General features: G+C 47.4%; 1 long non-coding RNA gene across 1 annotated transcript; it reads left to right on the top strand.

The window, feature by feature from the left end:
* Positions 1-10,613: 10,613 nt before the first annotated feature.
* On the top strand, positions 10,614-13,666 carry LOC134474069 (uncharacterized). Its single transcript, XR_010044660.1, has 2 exons — positions 10,614-10,778; positions 10,886-13,666. It is a non-coding gene; the product is annotated as an uncharacterized LOC134474069 (long non-coding RNA).
* Positions 13,667-17,317: the final 3,651 nt, after the last annotated feature.

Here is a 17,317-nt window from a genome sequence, read left to right as displayed (position 1 = left end):
TTGTGTGCAGCGCTCACAAAATCTCCTTGCCCTTCTCTTTCACAGGATTCGGGATGTTTACAAAGTAAGAACCCTGAGTCTCTGGGGCTGGGGATTTAGCTCAGCAGCATAAGCGCCTGCCTGGCAAGCGTGAGGTCATGAGTTTGATCCCCAGTACCACAAAACGAAAAAAAAGAACCCTGAGTCTCTTAGTTAAACTCCTAAATTGCTCAGGTTGACACAATATATCAACCATAACACAGCCAGGAACGCCCTGAACGCCCACCTCGCCTCTAGAAGGGCCATCCTAACTCTCCAAAGTGGATTAAGAAGGCTCCATCTCCCCTCATGACCTCTTTTACTACTTTATTTATAACTATGTCTTTGTTTGTGTATGTCTCCATCTGCAGGACAGGTGACCACACAGTGGGGGCTGCATCTCACCCACGCTGTTGTCTCTGGCATCTAGTGGGGTGTCTGGGAGGGCACACGCACACAGTTCACATCTACTAAATGGGTGGAGGTGTCCTGCCTGCCACAAAGGCCCTAACACTTCATGCCCCACAGAGCTGGTGAATATAGTGGCCCGCAACAGGACCACACTGCGTCTCTCATGATGTGTCCCGCGGACACAGAGGCACCAGTGTGGCTCTGGCTGGAGGCCCTAAACCTTTAAGAGCAAAGCTGCTGAGTGGGATACTCAGGACCAGAAAACCCTTCCAGGCTGAGCCACCTGGTTCAGGATCTACATCCATCAGAGTATATATATATATATATATATATATATATTTTTTTTTTTTTTTTTTTTTTAATTTAAGAGGAAAACGAGAAAAACACAAAACAAAACAAAGCGGTGTAAGGGTACACGTAATACAGAACTACAAAAAAAAAAATAACAGTAAGGAATCACCTGTTAATAGATTACATATTATCATCTTGAAAATAGTTGCTCAAATCACAGTATCAAAGAATACAAGGTGGACATTCAAACAGGGAGACTGCAAACAGCTGTGTTCAATGATCCAAAAACATTGATATAGTCAGCTATTTAACACCCCAAACACACTTGCTGTTATATCCGTTAGAGCTCTTTTTCTTTTTTTTTTTTCCCTCTCTTTTTTACACCACAATTTACACATTTTGGATTTTATTACTCCTTAGTGCTTATTACTTTTTTGGGGGGGAGAGAATACAGTCAAATATGGCAAAACAGAGCTGTCAGTCAAAACCAAGGATAGACATAGCACATGGTGTAGAACAGAGTACAAGGTTATCAACAATGGTTATCAACGTTGTCTCTTGTTTCCTTAAAAAGAATTGTCTATCTCATTAGATATTATAAAGTTGGACAAAACAGTAGAGAACAAGACCAATAAAACTTAGGCATTGTAAACATTACAGGACTTCCAAAGGAGACAATAGTCAAACCAGAATGGGCATATTAGTGAATCTTATTGCCTTCAAAGTAGTTGCCTAGATCCTCAAACTTGATACTATCATACAGAATGGAACAGAGTCTAATCAGTCAAAACAAGATCGTGGGAGTGTTACAGGACTTCAAAACAAGTTAATAGAAAATCAAAAAGAGTTACTATTTATCAGAGTATATTTTAAAAGGTATTGGTTGCTGGGCATGGTGGCACATGCGCATAATCCCAGCACTCAGGAGGCTGAGGCAAGACGATTGATGTGAGTTTGAGGCCAGCCTGGGCTACAAAGTGAATTCAAGGCCAGCTGAACTGCATAGCAAAAACCCTGTCTCAAAAAAGACAAAAAGAGAAAAAAAGGGGGATTTTTTTCCCTTTATAGCAAAGTACCATCTAGCACCCCAGGGTAGCAGTGGCCCTACTAGAGATTCACTCAGATGCCTTAAGATCCGCAGAGCAGCTTTTTGCTGATGAGAACACTCTTTGCTGGATGGTGCGATGCATTTAGCAAGCCTGTTCCAGTGGACTCTGCTTTTGCCAGTGTGATGCTTTAGTGGCCGTTCACACTAGCGCTGCACTCAAAGGTCCCAGGCTCTGTCTCTGTCTCTGTCTCTGTCCAGCCTGGTGATTTTTTATTGCTCAGCAGTAGGAGTAATGAGCTCCTTAGCTTTGCAGCAGATTGGCAGATTGTTCTTTAAACACCAGACTCACCAGCACTCTGCCTTTGGGTTTTTGCTAAGCAGAGCAGATTCCCAGGGAGGAGCTCCTCCGCCCCTCAGGAGCCGGGGATGTAAAATCAGAGGTTGGTGGCAGCATAAACGAATCCGAAAATAGCTGCAGTGAACACTCCTCTGCTCTGCAGGATGGAACCCCTTTGTGCTGGAGCCTCCCACTGAGGCTGGCAGGAGGCCGGAAGCAGGCGGGTTTAGCATTTGCAGCTGGCTTGCAAACACCAACTTTGGATACAACTAACCCTTGTGTTTGGTTTAATCCCACGGTCTGATTTTCCGTACTTCTAAAAAGACTGAAATAGGTAAGATATTCTTGCCCTTGTTTGAGTGATGGAGAAAGTCAGGCACAGAGGAGGACACAATCCGAGCTTCACAGATGGCGTTGTCTGGCAAGCCCACGAGGAAAGTGGGGACTGTGTAGCAAAAAGCACGCACTGGCACTCACTTGTGGGCCTGACACAGTGCCGGACACACAGCAAATGGGCACATGATATATGACAGACTCAACAAGCGAACAGAAGAAAGTCTCTAAACTAATGTCTCTCAAAGGTGAGTAAAATAAAGACTCCCTTTTAGAGAAATGACAACCCCTGGATCCCAGATATTGTCTGCAAAACCCCAGTCTGAACAATATGGTAAATTCTTGTTCTCAAAAATGCCTCTCAGTAGCAAAATATACTTGCCATAAGCCTGTCACTTGCACACTTACAGGTGATAAGAGTGTCTTACTATTCATGCAAGGAAACAACAAATTTTTAAAGTGCTCACCTTATCCCTAGACCTCAGGTACTACCAGCCAGCTCCGGTTCAAGACTAGACCAGAGCAGAACAAAGCCCTGGCAGGGGCCAAGATCTTCACACTGTCTTGTAGGACGTCCTGTCTTTTAGGGGTCCAGTGCTGGGGACTGCAGGACCATGATCAGAAGGAGATGACAGGGACCTTTGATCGTGGTGACTCCCCTGATGGGTGGCCGGAGAAGGTGGGGGCGGGAGGTGAGCTGGCTCCCAGGAAGGGCACAGAGGAGGGCTTAGGCGTGAAGGAAGCCAGGAAGACTTTCCCTCTGTTGCCTCGTCGTACATTAGATTCACCCGAGAGCACACATGAGAAGTCTTAAAGGAGCTGCTGGGCTTTGAGCAACACCCAGCCACACAGGACACACGAGGAAGATCACTACAAATCCCACAGTGCTCTGCTTCCCAGTGAGCAGAGCATCCCGGGAGCTGGAGGAAATTATTTTGTTCTATCTGTTTCTCTTTCCCTCACACTTCTGAGTATGAACACCATTAGGCCACCCCAACCCCGTGCTTTTCAAAGACGGAAGTTTGTCTTTAAGACTCTGAAATTTCCTTTCCCACATTATTTACATCTTAACCTACAGCCCACACCCTCAACTCACCCCTTGACGTCTCCTATCTTGTCTTTTCTTAGTTTTCTCCACATCCTGCTGCCGTTCACATGCAGGCATTTGGTCAATGTTTGTTGAAAGAATAACATCACGGGGTGGGGACACAGCTCCGTGGCAGGGTGCTTGCTTAGCATGTGCAGGCCTCTGGGTTCGATCCTCAGCACCATAAAATAAATAAGTAAAAACAAAAGAATATTGAGAAAATAAATAAATACTCAGTTTTCCTTCTTCTCTCACTTCAAAATTTACTCTCAAAATTCAAAAAAGAAGCCAAAAAATTCAGCCACACACTGATCTAACAAACACGGGGTGTGGTGCCCTGCTTGCTACATGTTAGATCTTGTGTAAGTAGGATTTGGGGTACTTTCACAAACAAAACTGGGAGACAGTTCAAGGCTAAAGAGGACATGTTCTTTGTTTCTAAACAAAGAGGTATATCCTAGAAAGCCTACTCTGAGGCCAGCTTTTATCAAAAAGATGAAGTAGGATTTCAGTAGTGAAGTTGGTCCTGTGATAACAGATTTGAGCTGCAAGGAGCAGCCTTTCAAACAAAGAAAGACTATAATCTACAGCCTAGGAACACTTATTAAGATGAGATTTAACCAAAGACTATAAAATCTTAAATGGTAGATAATAAGGTCAAGCCAAGTTACTATTTTCAGCTCAAAACAGATGATGAGACAGGAGGACATAAATGGAAATTAAGAGAAAAGAGATTCAGAAAGGATCAGAAGGTTACCAAAAATAATCAATGGCTGAAATGACTTTCTGGACTCATTCACTTGTGCTGAAAATATTAGGTCATTGAAAAAGTAATGAGATGATATTCTTGGGAAATGGAATAGTTAAAATGAATGAGTCCAGACGGAACCAAAGGCTTTAATCATTCTAAAGCGAAACACTTGCCGGGATGCTCTCTCCGAAGCCAAGTGGAGATTTCATCCCAGGGAGATAACTGGGTGCAGGATAAGAGACTGTTGGCATTCTGTGGGTATTTGTGGTCTTTCAAAGGTGTTTAATGTCAGGAGGTCTTTATGAGTGGGTCTTAGGGGAAAACAAGCATCATAGCTATTACAGAAAAAGGCCCCTGGTGTGTTCATTCTCAGGCAATGTCCCCTGCAAAGCTGACATCCTCCGTCCTCGCAGTGTTCCCATGAACCACGCCTCTTCCAGTGCATAATTCCAGGAACAGAAATCCAGGGGCAGCCTGCTCACTGCACAGCTACACCTGTTTCTGCCAGGGCTGGCCCCTTGCCGTGTCTCTATCGGGTCTCATCCTGTGCTTTGGAGTCGCATGTGTGTCTCTTTCTACGACGATTAGGCAGCCCCAAGTAAACACTCCCATTTCCTTCACAGAGTGTGGTCTCTATGTTCTGCCTTCCTGATCAGCACCTTTGAAAATACCCTCAACACCAACGGTACTTTGATAAAGGCACTGATGCACCCCAAAGTGGAGCACCCCAAATCGAACCTTTATCCCCCAAATGGAGTTGAGCAAAGATCAATTATCATTTTGGATCTGGAAACAGCATCTCTGGTGAGAAAACCAGATAGCATCAGCAGTAACTCCCAGACACTGCAGCCTACAATATACCAGACTGTCTGTAATGTATCTAATTTCTAACCCACACAATGGCCCATTTTTAATATTCCCATTATGTAGATGAAAAAAGTGAGACATCAAGACCAAACAACTCGCTATATTAGTTACTTTCCAGTCACTGAAATGAAATACCTGAGACCACAACTTAAAGAAGAAAAGGGTTATTTTGGCTCATAGATTCAGTCCACACTTAGCTGGCTCCGAGGCAAAAGCATCATGGTGAGCGGGCGTGGGCATGGCGGAGGACGGCAGCTCACCTCATGGCTGCCAGGAAGCAGGGAGAAAAGGGTGGAGCCACAGAGAGGAATCCACCCTTGCAAGAAGGGGGTAACCATCCTTCCAGGCAGGCCTTACCTTAAACAGCACCTGAACTCATCAATGGACGAATCTACATTGTGCCCCTGCCCAAGTGTGAGCACAGCTGCAGGGTCACTGCTGGTCTTCCGGGCTTCACTCCATGCACCATTCTTTTGCTGATTCCAGTCGGTTCGTTCTGCCGTGGAAACCGTACCTGTGAGTGGAACAGCCTTTCTGCACCCCATGCGTCCTCAGCGAGTCTTCACACCGGAGCCATGCTGGCCTCCCGTGGGCCTCCCCATGCAAGCTTCCGGAGGGGTGAGCTGTGACCAGTGACCTTGTTGGAGGCCTCACTGAAACTCTGACCCCAACACAGACGTTAATTCCAAGCTCTCGTCATGTGGTCACTCAGAACTCCCGTGTAACAGAGTTCTGACCAGGTCTCCTGCAGAGAATGGGGCTGTCCGGTGCGACATCTGCACGGATCTAAGACAGCATCAAGAAATCACAGAGACGTTCCCATCTGCTCTTCACTCAAAGGACTGGCTTTTTTTTTTTTTTAAATAAATCTGTTAGCAGAATCTATGGTTCTAATTGTGAGCATAATGCATATTCATTGTCAAAGACTGGTAAACATAACAAAATACATAAAAAAGAAAACACTTCATTGGACGCCCACTGCCCAAAGGTAAGTAAAACTAAGATCATGCCACAATTCTTGCTTGTCAGTCTCTTTTTCATGAATATGTAGCCATCTCCCTGATGAGACAGGATCTCATAATTTTTGTTAGCAAAAAATCTGCAAGTTAAAAGTTGCCAGCCACTTTCATGTCTAACAAGTCATCTTGGGACACAATTTTCTTTTTTGCTCTGGGAACAATCCTAGGGGTAGTCTCTTCGAGTTCTGCAGATTTGAGTCAGAGACATCCATCATCCAGCGGCAAGAACATCAGTCATGAGCAAATTCTTCTTGACAAAGGCTGTCTGTCTCTTGCCGCGGGTACCAAAGCCGGACGTCTCTGCGGAATGCCGGAGCCAATTGGAGAGAAGCAAGAAAGCCTCCTAGGGACAAAGAAAGCAACACCCCTAACTTCATCTCCTTACGCTCCTGGTTTCCAGGCATTTCCGAAAACAGCAACCAGTCTCATACGGGAGCCTGGACTGTTGAACTGTTGCTGTTAGGGCTGAAGTTTTAAGCATCACACGAGGCCCTGGACGTTGCTGGCATAAAGCAATCAGAAGAGCTCCCTTCCTGATACTGTCCTGAGAACTGTCCCCTGACCAGCTGAGACAGCGGACAGGGCAGCCCAAGGCTGTGGCCAACCACGCTCCCCAGACATCAGTGCGGAGGAGCAGCAAGTGTACCCTGCAGCAGGCCCATCAGAGTCTCAGTGCCCTCCTCCAGGACACACAGGAGGGTTCCTGAGCCCTCAGTCTGAATAAACAGGGCCAGAGGAGCCTTAACTCTGCCACAGGAGGGCACCACCAGGAAAGAGAGAAGGGCCTTTTAGTGCTGATGAATCCACTCACACTGCCACCACAGCAACGGGAAAGGGGAGGCCACACAGCCTGGGCCACCCCCGTCTGTGCTGGCCCCCCTGGGCAGGCTGTGGCTCACAGGAGCCAGGAAGGAGAAAGCAGTGGCCCGCTCATTAGAAACATGGGATCATATCGCACACCGCGGACAAGAACATGGAAGGCACAAGCTTCACAAAAACGCTAATGGAATTTGCAACAAGCTGAGATTAAACTGTGTAATGCTACATGTTTCTCCCCATGTAACATCACACACCAAGAACTTTGCAATTCACTGCATATGAAAACAATCGTGATACGTTAAAAAACAGCCCCCTTGCAGCACTCATGCAGAGGTTACTATGTGAGGTCAAGGTATCACCCTAAAATCTAGATAAGGAAACTGAGGCACAGCAAGCTCATGTGACTTGCCCAAAGGCATATGGATGGCAAAGGGAGAATTCAGACCCAAGTGGTGTGATTTTAGGGTTAATGTTCTCAACTTTACATACATGGGGGAGATGATGATTTTCCTACAGTTAGGACTATCCTAGATCATTTTTCCACTTTTTCAATATTAGAAATACGTAGTGATAAACATTCTAAAATGTAACACTTTGAAAGTCGATTATATTTTTATACTAGGTTTGGACTTTTTGTTTGCTTAATCCCCTCGCTTTTAGTTGATAGCTGCAGGGTTTGAGAGATCTTGATTCTCCAGCTCTAATTTTCATACTTTACTTACAGCTTGGTCCGACAGGTGTCAGGACACGCCCAGTGACGTGTGTATTTCTCTTTCACCAGTACACCTCACTCTCTCCTTTCACACCTGACCACTGCCTTCCAGTTTCTCAACCACTCAGCACCCTCCAGGCCACAGGGCCTTTGCACATTGTTTCCTGGCCCACTGCCCCCTCTTCACCCCATCTCCAGCGAGCTTCCAACAAAACCTTGATTCTCAGCTACAGGACAGTCCTCCGTTACACACTCACTGCTTTCCTTCACTTCCAAGAGGGAAATTTACACATTGAATAATGAGATTTTCTGAGCAATAACTTTCTCCCTAGCTCAGGAACAGGGCTCATGATTATTTTTGTGCCATGTTCCTCCTGACACTAGTGCTATACTTGGCCCATAGTGAAATATTCAGTGAAGCCTGGGTGGGTAGGTGGGTGGATGGGTGGATGAATGGAAGGTTGGATGGATGGATGAGTGGATGGGTGGATGGGTGGGTGTGTAGATAGACTAATGGATGGGTTGCTAGGTGCACGCATGGATGCATGGATGGATAGATGGACAGATGGATATAGCACCCTAAGAGCAGCACCAGAACCGTGACGACCATCTTAACATGCGCACCCAGAGGGCAGTGTGGCAGTTAGGCACCGTACCGGACCTGCCTGATTCTCCTCTTGGCCGCAGGGTATTGCTACAGCGCTTGGTGGATATCGCTGAGATCCAGCTGCACCGTGACTGGCCTCTCCTTCCTCTAGGCAGCCCACCTATTGCTTCCCAAAGCCAGCTGGTTACAAGACTTCAGGATAAAGTAAAGGCTCCTAACGGCATAACTTGAAGGCCCTTCCTGCTCTAGCTCTTGCCTGTTTTTTTCCTGGTTTTTGGCCCCTACGACCACCCACACACACCCAGGAAGGCCTGAATCACTGAGGTCATCCTGCATAGTGCACTATACCCTCACACACCCTTCATCATTAGAATGCAAATCCCTCCTGTGGTAAACTCCTGCACATCCTTCGAAGTCCAAATCAAAAGTCACATCCTCTTTGAAAGTCTCCATCTCCTTCCCATGAACACCAAAGACAGAGTTAATTTTTCCTTCTCTCGTGTCCTTTCTTTTATTAAGGAGGAGAGTTTACTTGGCTCACATTCTCCTGCGTTCTTGGTGTGTGTCATGGTTTGTGTCGATGGCCCCCAGGCCGCATTCATTTGCATTGTGCATTTGTGATTGGTTCATTGTCTAGCCTTGGATTGATGGTGTCGGTGCCACACCCACCTAGGGGAGGAGCCAGCATACAATGTAATGGCGGGAAGGAGGCGGGTCTCTCTCCCTTGCGGTTTCCACCTTGCTGTTTGCAGACGCCATGAACAGCAGCCTCGCTATGCCATCCTGTCCTGGAGCCAACTGAGTGTGGACTGAAACCTCCAAAAACTGTAAGAAATAAACCTTTCGTTTCCCAACTTTGGGCATCAGGTATTTTGCCTTAGTGATGAGTAAAAAGTTACTAAGACAGAGTGCTTTGCAAAATTACACATTTCTGTTTTAGCGCCTGTGATGCAGTTAGGTGCCTGTGTTCCCCGAGTGCAGGGGCTGTGTCTTTGCCACTTCCGTTTCCCCGCAAACATCCTCAGTTCCAGGGCTAAGTGTTGCTATGTCTTGGGGAGCTTCCCCGGCCCACAGGTCTAGTGACAGCTCTGAAAAGCACTTGACTCTTGGAGCTGTGGCTCACTTGTGGGCTGAAAGTGGTTGCTGTGGAGGAAGTGGATCCTCAGTCAGGACTGGGAAGTCCCAGCTGGGGGCTCTGCCTTCTGACCACCACCAGCAGGCACCACTCACCTCCCTGCCCTGCCCGGGCACCCGGGTGCACCTGCTACACCCTGCTGACCCTGCCCACCCACTGTGTTCCCTTTGTTTTCTTTTAATGTCTGCTTCTTCGTGGACTGGCTACAATTCCAGAGTAGACTAAAGGAAAAGGCTTTGGGGAGAAGGTAGAAAACTGGATGTGGAGGTGCGCACCTATAACCCCAGCACTTGGGAGGATCACTGCAAGTTTGAGGGCAGCCTGGGCTACAAAGCGAATTCAAGGCCAGCCTGGACTACACAGCCAGACCCTGTCTTAGAGAAAACTTAAAACACCAGAAGTCAAAAGACTGCTGGAAATTCTAACAAACTAGCAGCGGGGGCCTTGGCCTGCCTGACCCCACACCCGCCCCCTCTGGCTCTGCCCCTGCCTGCGTGTCCTCCGCTCCGGCCTCGGCCAGCGCCTCGCTCCCTGATCTTTCACAACTCAGGGTCGTCTCAGCTCAGCTCTCGGGATTTAACTGGAAAGGTCTTCAGGGTTCTGCTCAAAGTCTCAGAAGTCTCTGATGCACACACAGCTTATCTTTGTGGTTGCTCCGTTTGTTTTGTTTCCATTTTTGATCAGTCAGGTCTCCTGGCTCAACACGAAAGCCAGCACTACCAACAGGGGCTCGGGCAACTGTCCCTTAGGACGGACGGGAACACACAGGTGGTGAGATCCTGGCACACAGCTCCAGGTGGGGGGGACCTGCTCTCCTGTGCGTGCATGTGTGTGTGTGTGCGTGTGTGTGCGTGTGTGTGTGTGTGTGTGTGTGCACGCGCGCGTGCGTGCGCGTGTAGCTTGGAGCACATTAGCGAGAGAAGCAGAGCTCCGCTAGGCGAAAGACTGCCCCGCAACCACCCTCAGTGTGAAGCCCGGGATCACCTCGGCTACTCTCTAAGCATGACTTCTCGTTAGCCACAAAGTGATGAAATGGGCCTGCAGGTCAAGCCAGAAATCCAGACTGGAGGTTACAGTGCGGTTTCCCAGGACCCCTCATCAGCAGGTGTCAGCCCGGAGGAGGGCGGTGGTGGGTCTGTCCCCAGGACGCACGCGGGTCACCGGGGAGCCAGAGGACAGCGGAGAGGCCCAAGGGGAGGGTCGGGGAGCCGGCAGCGCAGGGCTCTGCAAAGGGAGGGAACCCCAAATCAGGCGCGGCCGGGATGGCGCCTCCGCGTGGGGCGGATCTCAGGAGGGGGGACCGCGTGCGTTCTAGAAGAATCCACGAGGCGAGGACAGGATCGGTGAGGTGCAGGGGTGCAGGGTGGGCCTAGGAAGGGGCAGCCGGGAGCGGGGAGCGGCGCGGACAGCTGCGGGAATTTGGGGTCACAAAGGATCTTCCCTCCACCAGGAGGCCACTCGAGGATTCACAGCCGGAGGGAAGGAGGCCGCCGATTCAGAGACGGGGCCAGAGGACGGCTAGGTGGACGGCGGTGTCCGAGGCGCGGCCCGTCCCTGGCAGCTGGGGCTCCCAAGGTCGCGCGTAGGACGCGGACGCGGGCACTGCGGCGCCGCCGCTTCTCTGCAGGGACAGCGCAGCGCGTGACCACGGCGCCCTCTGCCGGCCACAGGCGGCAGCGCGGGCCACGCGGAGCCCCGGGGTCTGCAGCGGTGACGGGTCGGGGGCGGGACGTTCCCCTTCGCGGCGCTTCTCCTCGGTGAGGGGGAAAATTAAAAAGCCAAGAGAGCCGGACCCAGTATCCAAAGCAACCGCTACGCCCCGCCGTAGGAGCCCCTTGTCCTCTCCGGGGCGCGGGGCGGGAGGACGCGGGCGCCATCGGCTGCGCAATGCTGCCACCTGCCGTCCGCGGGCCGCCGGTGCGCCTCGGGAAAGCTGCGCGGCTGTTCCGGGTCGCGTCGTGAGTTTTGAAATTTTCCGTCTTAAAACAAAACGGAAGCGCGTCGGAAGAGAAAGACTTTCACGGGCAAATTAAATAAAACGTGCAGTAACCGTAAAGATCAAGCACTCGTAGCGGGACCTCCGGGGGCTGGGAGAGTGTGAGCGCTGCCGCGGGTCGGAGGTCGCGCTCGGGTCACAGGTCCCAGGGGAGGGGCTGTGTCCCAGTCTGCGGCTTCCCTGCGCTGATCCTCCGCGGGTGACAGCACAGTAAGCTGGCCTACGGGACCGCTGTGGGATCCTTAGCAAGGGCCGGGACAAGTTTAAAGCCTCCCGTGTCACCAGCTCTGATCAAGGGTGAACCCTTGCTCCCAAGATGAAGCCACAGGGCCACCTTCCGAGGGTCTCCAGTATTGAGGGGAGAGTCGTGGTATCTTGATGACATGGGTCAGATCCAATTTTCAGTTTTAACAGGTGACTTGCCAGAATGTTTTGCCCCTGCCGCCTCCCCCTGTCCAGGTGAACTTGGCTGAAATTTAGCTGTTTTTTATGCCTCCGATTGTTTATAACAAAGTTAGATTGTAGTTTATTATGCACAAAGTGCATACTAAAGTGCCTCAAACTAATGACCTACTGCTTATTTAATTTAGCATTTTAGTAGCACCTCTTCAGTAATTTTACTTTTGAAGGTGTTACATGTAGTAAACAGTCCAAAACTATCCAATGATACGATGAGGTATTTCACACACTCACATAATTTTTAGTTGTAAATACATTGTTGTAACCACTCTACTTTGTCATTAATGTTAACCTTGTACTGCATCTAAATTATAAATCAAACTTTCTCATAGGTATGCATGTATAGATAGAAGACACGATATATAGAGTTTCATACTTGCCTTCAGTTTGGGGCACTCAATGATTTTGTGAAAATAAGAACAGAGTGGGTACTGTGTGTAAAAGAAAATTAAGGTTCATAGAGGTTAATTTGCCAAAAGTCACAAAGCAAGTAAATGATATTTGGAAGAAGATAATCAAATTTAGTAGAAAGCCAGACTTAGGCATAAGAAGTAGAAGAATTGCTATGGTTTATATCAGAAATATCTTCCAAAGGCCTCATGCTCTCATAGGCAGGAGTTTTTAAGGGTGACTGAATTATGGAGGCCAAGTAGCTAACTTGCTGTTAGAAGGTAGGGCCGGCTTGAAGGAGGTGGGTCGCTGGGAGAGTGACTGGAAGGGTCATCGCCCTTCCTGGTTTCCCTGTCTCTGCTTCCTGGCTGGCATGTGTGAGCAGCTTTCTCCTTGCCAGCGTCTTGCACCTTCCTGGTTCTATTTAGGGCTGCTGAACATGGATTGAGACTTCTGAACAATGAACCAAAATAAACCACTCTCCTTTAAGTTGTGGATGTTGGGTATTATGTCTCAGCAACCAGAAAAGTGACTGAGACATATTTTCATACTAGAGATGTAAGGTCATTGCTGTGACTGCCTAACCATGTAGTTTACCTGCGTTTGGAACACATTTGCAAGGGAAGTTTGGAAAGGTTTAGAAATGTCCGCTAAAGAAGCTGTAGAATGCTATACACTGAACTTGATAGAAGATTCTAGTTAGAGCTCAGGAGACCAGATGCCCATAAAAATGCAGACATCACCTTTCACGGACTGGGGAGAGAGAGAACAAGGCTGCAGCAGCAAACAGGCCCAGTCTGGGAACCAGCACCATGCGCAGGCCACCACTAGACTGGAAACAGCCAGACCCCAGACCCTTCCGGGAGCATGGGCTGGCAAACAAAAAGTACCAATCCTCACCCACCCCATCCCACATAAGTAACCAGCTTATCTAGAGAAACACAGGCTGTGATGATAGCTATCAAGTTGAAAAGCAATTGGATGCCTGTGGTGCTTTCGTGTTTCACTAACATTGCAGGTCTAGGGCCTGTGGTCTGAACACAGGTTCAGAAGATATCGGGGATCTCCTGAGAGTTACAGCCATTGTTGACTCCGTATGGTCTTGTTTTGAGGTTTGACATCCTTTCCATTGTTTTGTTGGGTTGGGTTTTATTCTCTTTTGTTTTGTTTGATTATGTCAAATCCAATGGCTGGAGCAGCTATTTCAAAGTAGCAAGATATACTATGGGAGCCATTTTGGATTTACTGTTGGCTTGTTTTGAAATCCTTTATTGCATTCATTTTTTTTTATTGTTTCTATTCTGTTCTGTTCTGTTTGATTTTTACTACATCCAAAGTTATCTGCAGCTATTTTGAAGACATTAAAAGGCATTATGGTAACTATTACTGATTTTGTAATGTTTTGAAGTCCTGTATCTCTTACACTGGTTTGTTTTAAATGTTTTATTCTGTTTTATCCTCCTTAAAATAAAACAAAAATGCAGACATTAAAGGCCACACTCAGGAGGTTTCATTGGAAACAAGGTCTCAGTTGGCAGTTTGACTCGAGACCATATGTGTTATACTCGGAAAAAAATTTATCTACATTTTGCTCATCTGAGACATTGCAGATGACTAAATTTAGGATACAAGACTATTAATCTGGCAGAAAGAATTTCAAGGCATTCAGTGTTCTGGCCATAGAATAGGTACTATTTGTTGCTTTTAGCAAGATCTTCTGTCAGAAGCAGGAGCAAAGAACCAAGTTAATAATTTAAAAAACTTGCTGCTAACCAGAAAGGAAACACCTATAAAATGGGACCATAGAATTTGGCTCTTGAAAACTTGGTTGCTGAAAAGATTAGCACTAAAGAGAAGCCAAGTACTTTGCATCTGGATAATAGAGAGGATGGTTTTCATCTGATCCTGCAATCAACAAGAACCCATCCTCAATAGTTCAAGGGTCCAAAAATCAAAGACTGCTTGAGAGAAGAAGCCTGGGGTACCCTACTTGTGAATTAAGTTCCTACAATTGGTTTCACAGTGTTCAGTCATGCAGCCACTCAGAAGCCTCTGCAGCCATTATTCAAAGAGGCCTGGCTGCAGCTCAACTAGTGGCAGAATTTGGTATCACCCACATGATCCGGGCTTTACAGACATGGAGGATGATAGAGATGTGGGGTCAGGGAGGCTTCTACCCAGGTTTCAGAAGAAGGTCTAGGGAGCCAGGCCTTGAAGAGCAGTGCAGGAAGCTATGAGAGTGAAGCTGAAAGGGCAGAGGAAGCACCAGGAGGTTAGAGAAGCAAGGACCATGGAATGCATGCTCAGGAAAGCCACCAGCAGTGAGCAGAGCTACCCCCAAAGAGAGGCCATGAGAGCTGAAACTGACAGTGCTACAGGGGTGATGCTGCCCACGCCCTTCGGAATTTACATCTTTTCCCTGGGTGCTGAACACTGAGCTACAGCATTTGATTTGCAAGGTTTCAGTCTTGCTTTTGTCCCATGCTTTCTACTCCCCTTTTGGAATGGAAATGCTTACCCTATGCCATTTTTTGTTGGAAGTGTTTACTCTTTCTTTAATTTTCACAAGGACATGTAGCTAAGTTTTCCTTGTGTCTCAGAGGATTTGGACTTGGATTTTTTCAACTCTTAGAGATGAAATAAATGTATTTGATATAAAGAGATGTGCATGAGTCTTTTGGAGAGCAGGGGAGGATGTTAGGGGATATAACAAAAATGTCCACCAGAGGCTTCATGCACTCATACAGAGGGCTTTTGGAAGAGGATTGAATCATGGAGGAGCTACACCTGACTTGCTGCTAGGAAGTGGGGTCTGGTTTGACAGTAGTCACTAGGGGCAAGATCTAGAAGGGTGTGTGTTTCCTTTTATCTCTCACTGCCTGGCCACCAGGTTCTTCCATCATTCCCATGGTGACCGACAGTGGACATCCAGGACGGACATGCAAGCTCAGCTCACCATATTCCCACCACATGCAAACCCGCAGGCTTCCCCAGTGTGGCCCGGCCTTGGAGCCCCAGGCTCTCCACCCACAGTGTAAGAGTATTCTAGAATGGAAAATATGACAACAAAGAATGTGAAATATGAGAACATTTCCAGTTTCAGTATCAAAACCACAAAAAATATGCAGAGTACCAAGGAGCAGAGGCGTTTTCATTAATTCATCCACTCAAATTCATTTAAATAAGAAAAGGAAATAAGAACTTTAAAAAACAGAGCAGTGTTTTGTTTTTTGCCTCTTCAACCTGAAGCTAAAACTTCTAAATGAATGGGAAAAGCTTTCTCCCTTCTGGGTCAGACATAGGGCATAGGCCTGGCTGGGTTTCCACTCACCCTCCGGACCCGAGAGAAGAGCCAGTTATGGAGGATGATCACCCCCAGATCTCTGTGTGAAAACCACAGCACAGGGGAACCAAGGACGTGAAGCTACACTGAGCTACAAGCCCAGCCTCTAGAAACTTCCATAGACCCCCCATACCACAGCCACACCTCCGAGGAGCAATTATATAATTATTCAGCACATGCAATTATTTATTATTCAGTTATATAGTTATTTAGTTATTCATTAGTTGTTTAATGTCTCTAGTAGTCAAGAGTTCATAGAAACAACATATAGGAAATCTGTAAGTAGACAAATAACAGACACATGCATACACAGATAAGAGGCAGAGAGGAAGACTTATTTATTTAAAAAAACTTGGCTCACATGTCTGTGGAGGCTAAGAAATCCCACCACCTGCGGTGGACAATCAAGACTGCGAGAGCTAAAGGCACTGTTCTGGAGTAAGGCAGGTCAGACGTCAGCCCTCTGATGTCCCCTTAGCCATGTTCTCTCTCTCTGATTACATGAGGACCACATCAATTTGCACGACTGAAAGAGGAAATACAATCTGCGCTGCGCAGTCTACCAGTTCCCATTTCCATCTCGCACAAAGTCCTATCACAGACACCCTGAAGATAACGTTTGGCCAGACACCTGGGCCCCCTGGGAGCCAGTCAAGTTGAAACAGATGATTAACCATTTCAGTGGCCTCTGCTTCTGCTGAAGTTCCCCAAGCCACTGACTCATTCATTCTGTTGCAAGACATAGTCCCCGAACGTGGCCTAATTCCCCAGCATAACGAAGATGCTACGTAAATATGTGTGGCGTGAAAGAAGCACGTGAGCACCTGAGTATGGCCGTGCTTGCCTGAGTGTGAGATAACTCTCCTGCTGTGAACGGCATCTGAAATTTCAGGATCCATCGAAGATGACCTGGCTGGCCCCACTAGCAACAGTGATGGCAAATGAAGAAACGGAGCTAGGAAGAGGGTGAAGGCATTTGGGAATGTCAGAGAGTACACCAGAGGCCAATGGGAATGTCTGCAAGCCGCAAGAGCACGGCCAACTTTCCAACAGCCGTGACTCTAAACAGGAAGAAGCCAGTAAAGTTATTTTAAATCATTCATTTTGTATCACTACAAATATGAATTATAATTTCTAAATGTAATTATTTCACCCTGTATAGTCAAAATATGATTTCAACATACAGCCAGCCATTTCTTTTTCTGTACTGGAGATTAAAACCAAGTACTTTGCACTACACTACAACTAAACCCTTTTTGTTGTTTTGTTTTGTTTTGTTTTGTTTTGTTTTGTTTTGTTTTGTTTTGAGAGAGGGTCTCACTAAGTTGCTGTGTTGCTCAGGCTGGCCTCAAACTTATGATCCTCCTTCCTCAGCCACCCAGAGTGCCGAAATTACAGGTGTGTGCCACCACGCCCAGCTCCAATATAAAAAGTACTGAATTAATGAGATGCTTCCCTTTTTTGTGCCAAGACTTCGATGTTCACATTTAGAGCACATCTCAGTTTGGATCACCGCGCTCCCAGGGCCTGGTAGGTAGCTCACCTGCCTCGTGGCCAGCAAGGGATGAGGGACAGCAGGAGAGCCTGGCATTCTCTGAAGTGCTGGTACTGAATGAAGTGGACTTGAGTCTCATCAGGGTTAGGAGTCTTTGTCCCTGTGTCTTCTCTGTTTTGAGAAAAATCAGAACCAGTGT

This window comes from Cavia porcellus, unplaced genomic scaffold (assembly GCF_034190915.1).
Source record: "Cavia porcellus strain 051 isolate PalLab524CR breed Dunkin Hartley unplaced genomic scaffold, mCavPor4.1 scaffold_30, whole genome shotgun sequence".
Classification (NCBI taxonomy): Eukaryota; Metazoa; Chordata; class Mammalia; order Rodentia; family Caviidae; genus Cavia; species Cavia porcellus.
This window is presented reverse-complemented; position numbering and strand designations above follow the sequence as displayed.